The sequence below is a fragment of the Panthera leo genome, chromosome B3 (assembly GCF_018350215.1).
Source record: "Panthera leo isolate Ple1 chromosome B3, P.leo_Ple1_pat1.1, whole genome shotgun sequence".
Lineage (NCBI taxonomy): Eukaryota > Metazoa > Chordata > Mammalia > Carnivora > Felidae > Panthera > Panthera leo.
Genome location: NC_056684.1, coordinates 113286387 through 113299968, shown reverse-complemented (window position 1 = coordinate 113299968; position 13582 = coordinate 113286387). Strand labels below are relative to the sequence as shown.

General features: G+C 36.0%; 1 protein-coding gene across 4 annotated transcripts in view; it reads right to left on the bottom strand.

Annotated features, from left to right (window-relative positions):
- The window catches only part of RAD51B (RAD51 paralog B), a 640959-nt gene that overhangs the window by 508535 nt on the left and 118842 nt on the right, over positions 1–13582 (bottom strand). Inside the window, exon 9 of one of the 4 annotated variants that reach the window (XR_006203917.1) lies at positions 1714–2564. The exons of the other annotated variants lie outside the window; for them this stretch is intronic. The gene's annotated coding sequence lies outside the window, so the exon portion shown is untranslated. Of the gene's footprint in view, positions 1–1713; positions 2565–13582 lie in introns of those variants that run through there. 4 annotated transcript variants of the gene reach the window in all.

Sequence of the window (13582 nt, the reverse complement as noted above, 5' to 3'; positions counted from 1 at the left end):
ATTTAAGAGAGAAAGGAAATGTGGCACAGTGGGTAAAACTAAGTGAATGGCATATGGGAGTTAATTACACCACACTTGTAACTTTTCTGTGTGCTTGAAATTTTTTTTTAATAAATTTTTTAATTCAATGAACATTTAAGCTAAAAAAGACCTTAGAAATTATCTAATTCAATCTTTAACTTTACAAAGAAGAAAAAGACCTGACAATTTGGGATATATGATTAATAGCATAGATCAGTAGTCTCCCAACTTTTTAGTGTGTGCCTCATTAGGAAAGCATTTGGGCAGGCACCCCATCAATATATGTATTTTAATTATCTTATTACTTCAATTTGGGGATTAATTGGTTTTGTACATTATACAACTTGGCACATATTTTCATCTCATCCTAGTTAATTTTTATTTTTTTATGTGTAAAGTTCTAATATTTTCTTTGTGCACCACGGTAGAGCATCCTTGCATCCTCTATCCCTACCCCTACCTTGGTGACCACAGGCATAGACAACTCTAATCACAAAACAGGCATATATAATATATATAGATAGAATGCCACAAAAGGTCTGACTAATGTGGCATCTGAAGTATTGTAGGGCTTAGATGGGTAAATAGAGAGGAGAGAAAGGCAGAGGGGCCAAAATGAATAAAGACACACAAAAGGCGAAGAAGTGTAAAAAAAAAAAAAAAAAAAAATACAGCAGTTTTGGCAATTCATACAGAAGAGCAGTGACACAAAATGTTAATGGTCAGATTGATGATAGACTGTGAAAGGAGAAAGGACATACATAGGTAATGAGAAACTTATAAAGTTTAGACTAAGAGATGTCTTGAAATCACCTATGTTTACAATTACTACCTGGCAGTGTCTTGCAAAATTAGTTCAGAAAGATACATAAATTATTACTAGATTATTCATCAGGAATTGCCAGAACTTCTAAGAATCAAAGTAAATCTTAAATGAAAACTTCATTCTGCCTAATTTTTTTAGTTGCCTAAATTACAGCTAACTCTTAAATAATATGGGTTTGAAATTCGCGGGTCCCCCTACATGTAGACTTTTTTCAATAAATACAAGACAGTACTATAAATGTATTTTCTCTTCTTTATGATGTTCTTAATAACAGTTTCTTTACTCTAGCTTACTTTATAGTAAGAATACAGTATGTAATACATATAATATATAAAATATATGTTAATTGACTGCTTATGTTATCTGTAAGGCTTCTGGTCAACAGTAAGCTATCAGTAGTTAAGTTTTGGAGAAGTCAAAGGTTATGTGCAGAAGTTTGATTGTGCAGGGGTCAGTACCCCTAAACTCCACATTGTTCAAGGGTCAACTGTGTTATCACTATAGACCTAGGTTGTTTTCATTCCACCAAGGTGATTTTCCATCAAGAGATAATACCTAACGATTTTCAGCACAGACCACTTGTTTTGTCATTGCTATTTCCAATCCAAACTGCCAGCTGGTCACACTTTTTCCTCCCAAATATAAAAAAAATCATATAGCTGATATGATATGCTTATTACTATAATTGAGAACTTTTTTAAAGTTTTTATTTTTGAGAGAGGGCAAGTGGGGGAGAGGCAAAGAAACTGGGGATAAAGGATCTGAAGTGGGCTTTGCACTGACAGCAGCCAGAGCGCTGTGGGGCTCAAACTCAAGAACCGCGAGATAATGACCTGCGCTGAAGTTGCACACTCAACCAACTGAGCCAACCAGGTCCTCTATAATTGAGACCATTTTTAAAAACTAAGGACTATAGCTCTGTGGGCTCATCTTAAATCATTGCAGAGCCTTAAAATCAAGTTTAAGTATCTCTTAAACATCATTATATATAGAAAGTAAAATTCATCCCTATTGTCAGCTACCTCATAATTTAGGTGGTAGTTTGCAGTACGAAAATACTGACAAATTTGTATTTATTTTGTGCATTGATACATGTTAGTGCAGAGCTGTCCAAGTGGTATCATTGAACCTTAGTATAAACTCATTATTTTCTTTTATTCACAATGATGTCAACATAAGGTGGCCTATGCAGAATTCTTTTTTTTTTTTTTTTTTAATAAACAGACCAGTGAGATCTGAACCTATTTTCATAATGGATAAATTAAGTACAATATATGAACTACAAAGATAATCCTATCATTCTACTTGGCTTAGATTCTTACTTTAGCCACTATATTGCTTGGTTCTCGTTCCTCACTGATAATAAAACACAATATTTAACTTCCCCAAGTTATTCTGGAAATTAGTTGCTTAACCAATACCATGTAATAGTAATACATAGTTTCAATGGATTCATTCGTATTTTAGTAATAATTTGGTTTAAGAGAACACACTGAGAAGAATCAATAATATAGAGGCTTTATCAAGGAAGTGAAAAAAAGGAAAACAATATTTAGATAAAGATTGAGATGGTCTACTAGAACTTGCTGTTCCTTTTTTTATCGTTATCATTGTAGCTGTACAGATCCTCTATGCAGAGTGAAAGATGGCTGCTAGATGCTCAGGGTGTAATAATTTCCTTTATAAAATGATCTCCTTTGATACCATTCCAGCAACTCTATAAAACCAAAGATAACAGGTGACATGTCGGTCTCTTCAATAATATATGTTGTTATATTTATGTTTGTATTTATACTATAGCAGTGTATATATATTAAATGATACTGCTTTTGCTGCTGAACTGTACCCCTAACACCTCTTTACAATATTTGTTTCCTTTTTTAGTTGAGATACAATTTTATTGAGCTATGAAAAACTGCAAGTATTTTTAAAGTATAATTTGATTACCTTTGAATTACATATACACCTGCAAAATGATCACCACAATTAAGATAATGAAAATATCAATTACCCCCATGGTTTCTTTCTGTCTCTGTTTAAAAAAAAATTTTTTTTTAATGTTTATCTATTATTGAGAGACAGAGAGAGACAGAGCATGAGTATGGGATGGGCGGAGAGAGGTGGAGACACAGAATCCAAAGCAGGCTCCAGGCTCTGAGCTGTCAGCACAGAGCCTGACACGGGGCTCGAACTCACAAACCATGAGACCGTGACCTGAGCCGAAGTTGGACGCCCAACCAACTGAGCCACGCAGGCGCCCCTCTTTCTGTCTCTGTTTAATCCCTTCCTCTTCCCCGACTCTCATCCCTAGACACCAGTGATCTGCTATCACTATACGGTAGTTTTCAGTTTCTAGAATTTTAAACAAATGAAATTATACAGTATGTACCCTTGTTTTTTGTCTGTCTTCTTTCACTCAGCCTAATTATTTTAAAAGCTGTCCATGTTGTTGCATGTGCCAATACTTAGTATTTTTTCATTGTCGAGTAGTATTCCCTTGTATTGATACACTACAGTTTGTTTATCCACTCACTTGTTGATGGGCACTTGGATGATTTCCAGTTTGAAACTATTACAAAATAAGACTGCTATTATATTCACGTGTAAGTCTTATATGAAAATATGCTTTTAATTCTCTTGGGTAAAAAGCTAAGTAGAATGGCTGGACCATATGGTAGGTATATTTTTAACATTTAAGAAACTGCCAGAGAGTAGAGTGGTAGTTATCAGGAACAGAGGGTAGGGGAAATGGGGAGATATTAGTCAAAAGGTTCAAACTTCTGCTTAAAAGGTTAGCAAGTTCTGGGGATTTAATACACACCATAATGATAACAGCTAATAATACTGTATTATATACTTAACACTTGCTAAGAGAGTAGATCTTAATGTTCTCACTCCAAAAAAGAAATGCTAATTATGCAATGTGATGTACATTAGTTAATGCTATGGTGGCAATCCTTTTGCAATATATAAAAGTATCAACTCAATACTTTTTATGCCTTGCTTTCACATGTTGTATGTCAATTATATCTCAATGAATTTAGAAAAAAGAAAAATAACTGCAAAACTGCTTTTGAAAGTGGTTGTACTATTTTATGTTCCCACCAGCTGGGCATGAGAGTTCTAGATCCTCCACATCCTTGCCAACACTTGGTACAGTCCATCTTTTTTTTTTTTTTTTTAAAGTTTATTTAGAGAGAAAGAGAGACCACAAGCAGGGGAGGGGCAGAGAGAAGGAGAGACAGAAGCCCAAGCAGGTCCACACCATCAGTGCAGAACCCAATGCAGGGCTCGAACTCATGAACTGTGAAATCATAACCTGAGCCAAAATCGAGAGTCAGATGCCCAACCAACTGCACCAGCCAGGAACCCCTATATAGTCAGTCTTTTTAACTACAGTCATACCAATAAGTGTGGTGTCTCATTTTAATTTGCACTCATTTTAATTTGCATTTCCCTAATTAATGATGTTGAGCTTCTTTTCATGTGCTCATTTGTCATCCATATATCTTCTTTGGTAAAAGAGCTGTTCAAATCCTTTCTCTGTCTATCTTTTGTTGGGTTGTCTAGTTTCTTATTATTTAGTTTTCAGAGTTCTTTATATATTCTGAGTATAAGTCCTTTATCATATGTAGGTCTTGTAAATATTAACTCACACTCTGTGGCTTGTCTTTTTATTACCTTTTAAAGAGTAGAAATCTCTAACTTTGAAGAAGTTCAATTTATCAATTCGATCTTCTACAAATCATGCTTTTGGAGTTATAGACAAGAAATATCCATCTAACCCAAGGGAACAAATATTTTTCTCTTTAAGCTTTCCTTTAGGAGTTTATTTTTTCAAGTTTATTCATTTTTGAGAGAGAAAGAGTGCACACAGGGGATGGGCAGAGAGAGAGGGAGGGAGAGAGAGAATCCCAAGCTGGCTCTGCACTAACAGCGCAGACCCTGATGCGGGGTTCAATCTCATGAACTTTGAGATCAGACCTGAGCCAAGATCAAGAGTCAGATGCTTAACCAACTGAGCCACCCAGGTGCCCCTGTGGCTCAGTCAGTGAAGCGACTGACTTCGGGTCAGGTCATGGTCTCACAGCTCATGAGTTTGAGCCCTGCGTCAGGCTCTGTGCTGACAGCTCAGAGCCTGGAGCCTGCTTCAGATTCTGTGTCTCCCCCTCTCTCTCTGCACCCCTCCTGCTCACACTCGTGTGTGTGTGTGTGTGTGAGTGCATCTCAAAAATAAACATTTAAAAAAAAATTTTTTTAAAGATAAAACCATCAATTCTAAAAGCCAAGCTATATATATATATATATATATATATATATATATATATATATATATATATCTTTATATATATCTTATATATATCTTTATATATATATATCTTTACATATATATATTATATATTATTATGTATTATTATATATTATTATATATTATATTATATTATATATATTATATATATAAAGATATATATATCTTTAAAGAAGACAAAGTATAGACTTCAGTAGGATTTATTTTATAGTCTCTAGTACATAGTAAGCATTGTGCAGGCACCATCACTCATTTCTTTCATTTAATAATTTATATAATTTAAACAAATAGCCATAATTTTTAATTTAATAACCTGTAATAACAGAACATATATTTAATGTCCATTATTTGCTCAGAAGTGTATAAGACTCCAATCAAAAGAAATAGAAGATAGTATTTCTATCACACTGATATCCACTTGGAAAGGAAATTATTCAGCAATAAAAAAAAGTCTTCAATAAGTCAGCATAAATATAATATAACAGAAGCTTGGTTGAAAAGTAAAAACAGGGCCAGATGGGATTATCATGAAGATTCCTTCAAGAAAATTATATATCAGGTTTTGAGAGAAATATTGGTGAGATTAGGATAAATGAGATCAATTGATAGGAAAGGGCATAATGTTATTTAAGAAAGATTATCCCATGGCACCAGGTAGGACAGGTTAAAAAGGAAAATGACTAATGCTAGGGAGATCAAGCAGAAGACTTTTGCTATACTCCAGGCATAAGTATTGGGGGCGCAGACCAGACAGTGGCTATTGGAATAAATGCCTTGCGATACATAAACAATCTGAAAGCAAAAGTATTTAGTTTTGGGTGTTTTTTTTTTAATTTTTTTTAACGTTTTTTATTTATTTTTGAGACAGGGAGAGACAGAGCATGAACAGGGGAGGGTCAGAGAGAGGGAGACACAGAATCCGAAACAGGCTCCAGGCTCTGAGCTGTCAGCACAGAGCCCGACGTGGGGCTCGAACCCACGGACCGTGAGATCATGACCTGAGCCGAAGTCGGACGCCTAACCGACTGAGCCACCCAGGCGCCCCAAAAGTATTTAGCTATTTAAAATGTTCAAATCTGTTAGATATCAGAGTTTAATAGTATATTTTAACTGCATTTAAATATCTGGAACCATACAAAACTCACAATTGCATTTTTAACTATTTTTTTATAGGGAAAAAAAAACATCTCTCCACTCTTGTCTTGAAGAGTAGTGAGGCTCAGGCCTACAGAGCTGTTTACAGTGAATTCTGAGAGGTTGCCATTGCCAAGCCTGCCCACATTGTAGCTTCATGTTTATATGACAGCAAGTCAATAGAGTACATTCTTCTTTTTTTCTCCAGCAAAATGAGTACACTAGCTTTTAGCATATGGAAGCACTTTCATATTGCAAGTTCTGGTGGGAGGGGGAGGAGGAGAATTTGCAAATGCCATCAAGTGAAATGTGCACTTTCAAATGAGGCTGATTAGACAAGGTTTCATGTGGCAAAAGTTGTATCCAATAAGTCTTTTTCTTTCTCCAGGAAGAGAATGTTCAATTTTGTATAAAATGCAGTGGTGATCAAAAAAGATGGAAACTAAGCAAAAACTATGACATTTGGTCTTCAGAACATCTTCGGAGACATTCAGAAAAGCACTTTTATTTGAGTACTGAGGACTGAAATTCAAATGAATTTGTTTAATTCTTATTTTCAACTTCTTTAGAAGTATAGAAGTGATGGCAGCAGGAATACGGCAGAATAGGGTAGCAGTTGGTTAGAAAAGGCAGTCGCGTCCTTTGAGGACCATGCTCAAACTCTTCTGATCTGGTTTCATGCCTACCTCTGCCCCATCCTCACTCTCTCTCCCCTCCTAATTCTCTGCCCCGTTTACCTTTAAACACAGCTGAGGTTTCCCCCTGGAAAAGGAAGTGGAGTAAATGTGGAGACGTATGGGATGCGTAAAGAAGAAAACTAAAAGATATGATAGAGCTAATATCAATGGACTGGCTTTCATGAGAAGGCCCTGATGAGTGCAGGAGGTCTGGAGGAAGGAATGCAGAGGCAGGATGTATGAACTGAGGTATCCTTTATCTTCTCCAGGAAACATATCCAAAAGTCATTAGCTATGAGGATAAAAGGCAAGAATCAAGAGCTTTAACCTTTTCAACTTCCTTAATTTCTCTAATTCAAATATTCCAGTGCTAAAGAGAGGAATCTTGGCTGAAACACCTACATGAACAAATAACAATGGAAAAAAAAAAACTTTTTTGTATAAATACCAGTAATTTAGCTACAGGGAAACCTAAAATGTGCAAATAATAACCTAAATCACAGACTTGACATTATAAATAATCCTGAAATACAAACCTAGAAAGAATTTGAGCCAGCTGTAACAAAAATTTGCTCCTCTTCTTTTCTCACCATCACCAAACCCTACTTATAGCTTTAGAGGGAAAATAACGAAGAGGAACAGAAAGGTAGAGAAAGAGGGAGAACAAAATAATAATAATAATAATAATAATAATAATAATAATAATAACAACAGGATACAAAGGAATAGTGGTAGAAATGAAAAATGTGAATGGATTTCTATCTTAGCAAAAGCCCAGAAGTAAACTTAAAGTTACCAAAAGAACTGAGGCTGACTCTCAGACCTCATTCTCCAAGGCTGATACAAAAGTATACAAAGAATATTATGGAATACAATTAGCACCAACATTATTTTTATCCTGTATGTGTACTTATATTTTGATTAATATTATTACCTGACTTTAACTTTTCTAGGTGAATGAAAAGATGCTGACAGAAAGTTTCAATGATTGCCCTTTCTTTGTGAATCAAACCCAAGAAACCTGGGGGTAGGGGGAGGAAGGGAGGGAGGGAGAGAGAGAGACAGAGAGGGGAGAGAGAGAGAAGATAAAAGTAAATTCCTTGTTCTACTTATCTATGCCAAAGGGCTTGGCCAGGCCCATAGAAGAAGCAGGCCAGGGATCAGAGACCTTGAATTGCTTGCTACTTAATACCTGTTCTGCTCCAGGGGACTCTGAAGTGTTTGCTTTGATAGTGCAAGGCTAACCACCAGTTTTGAGAGTTGGCCTCAGGGAACATTTTTTTAAATTAATCACTTCATACAGCAACACTTCTTCAGGAAAATGATGAAATAGTTCCAAACTGTCCTTAAGTCCCAGCTCATCCTCATTTCTGGCTCTGGGAGTTCAAATCATTCAGCAGCACCACAAAGAAGTTTTTTGTTTTTTTTTTTAAGTTTATTTATTTTAAGAGAGACAAAGAAAGCACGAGCAGGGGAGGTGCAGAGAGAGAGGGAGAGAGAGAATTCCAATTCCATACCATGAGCGTGGAGCCCAATGCAGGGCTCAAATGCATGAACCGTGAGATCATCACCTGAGCCAAAACCAAGAGTCAGATGGTCAACTGACTGATCTACCTGGACAACCCTCACAGAGGTTTTCTTTACAGCTAAGTCAAGTTTTCTAGTTGTTAGTCAATCAACCAACGCGTATTAGAGAGCACAGTGCAACAGAGATGCAAGAAGTAAAAGGATTTGGCTTTTACAGAACTGGAAATCTAGGTGGGCAGGGAAGTTAACTGAATAAACTAAAGATAAATAAATACACTGTTTCATATTGGCACTAATATAACAGGAATTCAAAGATTAAAACCTACAGTGTACCAGAGAAGTCTAAAGTGGCTTCATGAAAAAGGTAGAAGGGACATAATGAGTTCTGAGCTAAGAAATAATCAGTAAGGGGGCAAATAAATAAATAAATAAATAAACAAACCTAAAGAAAAAAGAAAGAATCAGTAAAATATAAAAATGGGGCGCCTGGGTGGCTCAGTCGGTTGAGCATCCGACTTCGGCTCAGGTCATGATCTTGCTGTCCGTGAGTTCGAGCCCCGCGTCGGGCTCTGTGCTGACAGCTCAGAGCCTGGAGCCTGTTTCAGATTCTGTGTCTCCCTCTCTCTCTGCCCCTTCCCCACTCATGCTCCATCTCTGTCTCTGTCTCTGTCTCTCTCCCTGTCAATAATAAACATTAAAAAATTAAAAAAAAAATATATATATATATATATATCTGTCATATATATATGACAGATGAGGGAGTTAATCAATGATGAAGACCAAAAACAAAAAGTAAAACTGAACATAGTATAAGGAATGAGGGTGGTGCCTGGTATGAGGTATAAATAAGCAGTTAAGTAAAGTAGGTATTTGTTAAGAAACATGGTTGAATAAATAGGATGAGGCTGGTTTAGGGAATTTTTTGCATGCCAAAAAGACTAATATACACTTAAAGATTAGGCTTTAAAGATCTTAAAGATCAGAAGTGATTATTAATCAGAGAAGCAGAAGCATGGATTTCTTTAGAAAGGCTGGTTTAACAGCAGCATGAAGGTAAAGACTGGAAGCCAGAACAGAAGTTGGTGGAGTCATTTAGGTGTGAAGTGATGAGAACCTCAACTAGCATAATGGCATCCATTTGTGAAGATTCAACAATATTTATTGAATGCCTGGATGTTTATCATGTGCATGTGGTATTACTAGCCCACAGAAACTGTGAGATGATAAATGTTCATTGTTTTAAGCTGTTAAATTTTAGAGTGATTTTTTTAAGTAATCTCCACACCCAATGTGGGGCTCAAACTCACAACCTCAAGATCATGAGTCACATGTTCCACCTGCTGAGCCAGCCAGGCTCCCCAGGATAATTTGTTATAGCAATAGATAACTAATGCAGAAGTGAAGCCAGCAAAGATGACACCAAGTAAGGTTAGAAAGGCAGGAGGGGAACCAGAAAATATACTGCCACTAAAAGACCAGGGGGGGGGAGAGTGGGGAGGGGGGGGGGGGCGGGGGGAATGTTTCAAGTAGAAGATAAGTAGATAGGGTCAGACATAAAAGAGGAATATAGCTTTAAAAAAAGTTACTGAATTTGGTGTAGTTCACAACTAATTAAAATGAGATAATATACAAGCAAGTGCTTAGAATAAATGGTGATCGAATTGTTACTTTCTTCTTTAAGAATAGAATGGTAGGGAAGTAGTATAGGCAACTGATAGACACTATAAATTTAATCAATTTATATTCCTAAGTCTATATAGGTCAACCAGTAACTGATTAATTGGCTGTAAGTCTCATGTATAGTAGTATTTTGTAAAAAAAAACACTTGCTTTGATCTAATGTCCTAACTTAAGTCCTGTACTCTCCCCATAACAAAATAAGCTTTTAATTTATTCAAACCTCTGTCTCATCACCTACCACACCGTGCTATAAATTAGTTACATGTTTGCCATCCCTACTACACATAAGTTCCTCCAAAGCAGGAACCTATAGCTTATTCATCTTTGAAGTGTCAGTACCTAGAACAATACCTAATCCACTGCAGGTTTTCAGTTGCCAATTGAAAATTACTCCAACTCATCTTCAATTTCCTTTACCAAAAAAGACTGCCTATCTCAAGATGGCAAAGAAGTTTCATCTCAAGTACCAAATCCAATTGATTGGTAATGATGTCTTAAGTCCTGGGGAAGAAACATGAGGCTCAGTATAGGCCCTGTGAAAACAGTGTGATGCTCATCATGATGCCTCATAGTCATAAGTGAGAAGTTTGAGAAGAGTATATTAATAGTTTGCCATCTCCAAATTATTTAAATGTAAAGACTTTTCAAAAATTTTAATAAAACATGATCTGATTTTTTAAAAAAAGAAAGAAAATTACTGAATATAGTTTAAGAAATGTCTTTCCAAACATATTCATAGATCACAGATCATTTTTGAGGAGTTAAGATTTTTCTTCCATTTCTGTCTCTGTTGGATAGTATCTCTTCACTGTAATTGCCTACTTAGTATTGTCCCACTTGCCCACCTTAGAAAACTAGCTGAGGCTCTTCTATCATGTATGTTCACTTCTGTATTTTTCTTTTTCTTTTTTAATGTTTATTTTTGAGAGAGAGAGAGAGAGAGAGAGAGAGAGAGAGAGAGAGAGAGAGAACACAGCAGGGGAGAGACAAAGATCCTCCTTACAGAGGATCTGAAGCGTGCTCTGTGCTGACAGCAGCGAGCCTGATGTGGGGCTTGAACTCACGAACCATGAGATCATGACCTGAGCCAAAGTTGGACGCTCAACCCACTGAGCCACCCAGTCGCCCTGCTTCTGCATTTTTCTACTGATTGTACAGATTTCACCTCTGATATTAAAAAGACATTTGAGTGTCCTTTTCCTATCCAACTTAGTGATACTCAGCGAATTAAACTGAGTATGTTGCTCAAAAGATAAATCCCCAGACAATAAAAGTGGGCAAGTTAGCATCAATTGTTAGACACCATCCATTTAAGTGCTTCCTGTGTCAAATTTTGCATGAGTATCTTGAGTTTCAATGTCTTCATTTCTGTAAATGCAACTGCATTTGAGACTCAGTCTTAACTCATTTCTAACTAAAAGTTCCATCTCAATTATACTGAATCAATGAACCCTGAATCCATATTCTCTTATGTCTTTCTTTCCAGATCATTCCAAATGTTGCCTTAGAATGACAAAATATTTATTTGGGTATATCAGAATCTAAAATTCTGTATGCCCTTCCCTTCAAATTGATAACTGTCTGAATGACTTAAGTAATGAAGTAATTAAGATGCTATTTTTAGGAGAAATTTAAGTAGAAACTTAAGAAATAAGAAAACGGGGTAAATTTATATAAAAATTAACATTTAAAAAACATTAGATGTTCAAAGGTCTATGTAAAAAATAAACCAATTAAATTTTTAACTTTTAAAGTGGTCCTGATACACCAAATTAATAGATTAACTTTGTTCCTTAAAATAGAAATAGGCTACTATCAATCTTATGAAGTTATAATCTAGACAAATCTTACACTGAAAATGTTTATGGGCATTCACACAGAACAGCTGCCACCCAGGATGACTAAAATAACACAAATTAGATGTAATTGAGTTAAAAGACCACACCAGGTTTGTAATTCAATTTGTCCTATGTGGTTTGGGTTTTGTTTTTTTTTTCCCCCTCCAGCAAACCACAGTTTGAAAACTTCATCAAATGAGAAGTACAAAGGAATAGGAATATATAATGAAAATATTTAGCATGAACAATTTACATAAAATTTACTTTAACAGTTTAAACAATCGTTTTTAAGGTCTGAGTGCAACAATCACTTATTTAAGCTTTCTTTGAGGGTCCTATTCACTAAAACTTCTTACTGCCAATTTCTCACTCTATTGTAATATCCTACCTATAAAGTGAGTTTTGTTTTGATGTAGCTTTCCAACCTAGAAGTACACAATAGACTCCAGGTTAGATTCAAGGCCACTTACGGAGTTCACTCCAAAATCCTTAGGGTCATTAATGAGAGTCAAAAGTAGAGCCAGAATTTTTACCACAGTGGAGCTTTCAGCAGCCTTAGATATGGTTGATTATACACTGCTGATAGATGTGGCTAATTACATTGTCATCACCGTGTTGATAATTTTGATATTTATAGGACTAGCCAGTATAGACCTTTCCCTAGAAGAAGGTTTAAATAAGATGTCCTGAAACTAACCAATCTCAAACCCTTGTTGGGATCTATTCATACAGGGCAATTTGGTCAGAGATTCTTAAGGAAAGCGGGTTTGGAAATCTAGTGTTGCCTCTCACCGTGCCTTTTCCATTAGAAGTCATGGATTTGAAGCAAAGTTTGAGGTGAAGGATTTTTCCAAATGAATAGGTTACACAATCAGCTCTCAGTTCATGCCATGCTAATAACTCTACATAAAGCCAAAGGGTCTGATGTAATTAGCCGGCTTCACTTCAGAAAATTCTCCTTAACAAGATTTCTCTGATAATTACAGTTTAAGCAGAACACAGCAACAGGAGTGTGTATCAACTTGATAACCACTCAGAAAACAAACCTGCCTTTTTTTGATATTGATTACATATAATCTGGACTCTTACAGGTATTAAAAAGTCATCTTGCTCTGGGAAGAAAATATATTTTTCCTGAGACACTCTTGTTCCTTTGATTTTTGGCTCCGGCAAATACAACAGACGTGAAAGGCACCTGGCCTAATAATTCCTCCTTGCATAACACTCCAGAACACATCACGAGCCTATCCTCTCTAAAGCCTAGGTTCTTCCAGCTTTCCTAAGGCTCCAAAACCACATACAAGAAGCTTAAACTTCTTAGGTTTTTCAGAAAGTAAGGTTATTAATCATGTCAAATGATGAGAGAAGATGGTTTTTTAAATCATATTTTAATAATACTGGTATCAGGGAGGCAATTTTTTTTAATTACGAGAGTTAGCTATTCAGTATTCTGCCTGCTGTCTGACACCACCTGAAGTATACTATAAATCTTTGTGAAAGACAAGGCCGAGAAGTACTACTGGCTAATTATAGGGGTCTCATGTATAAACCAGATGCTGAATACAAGATG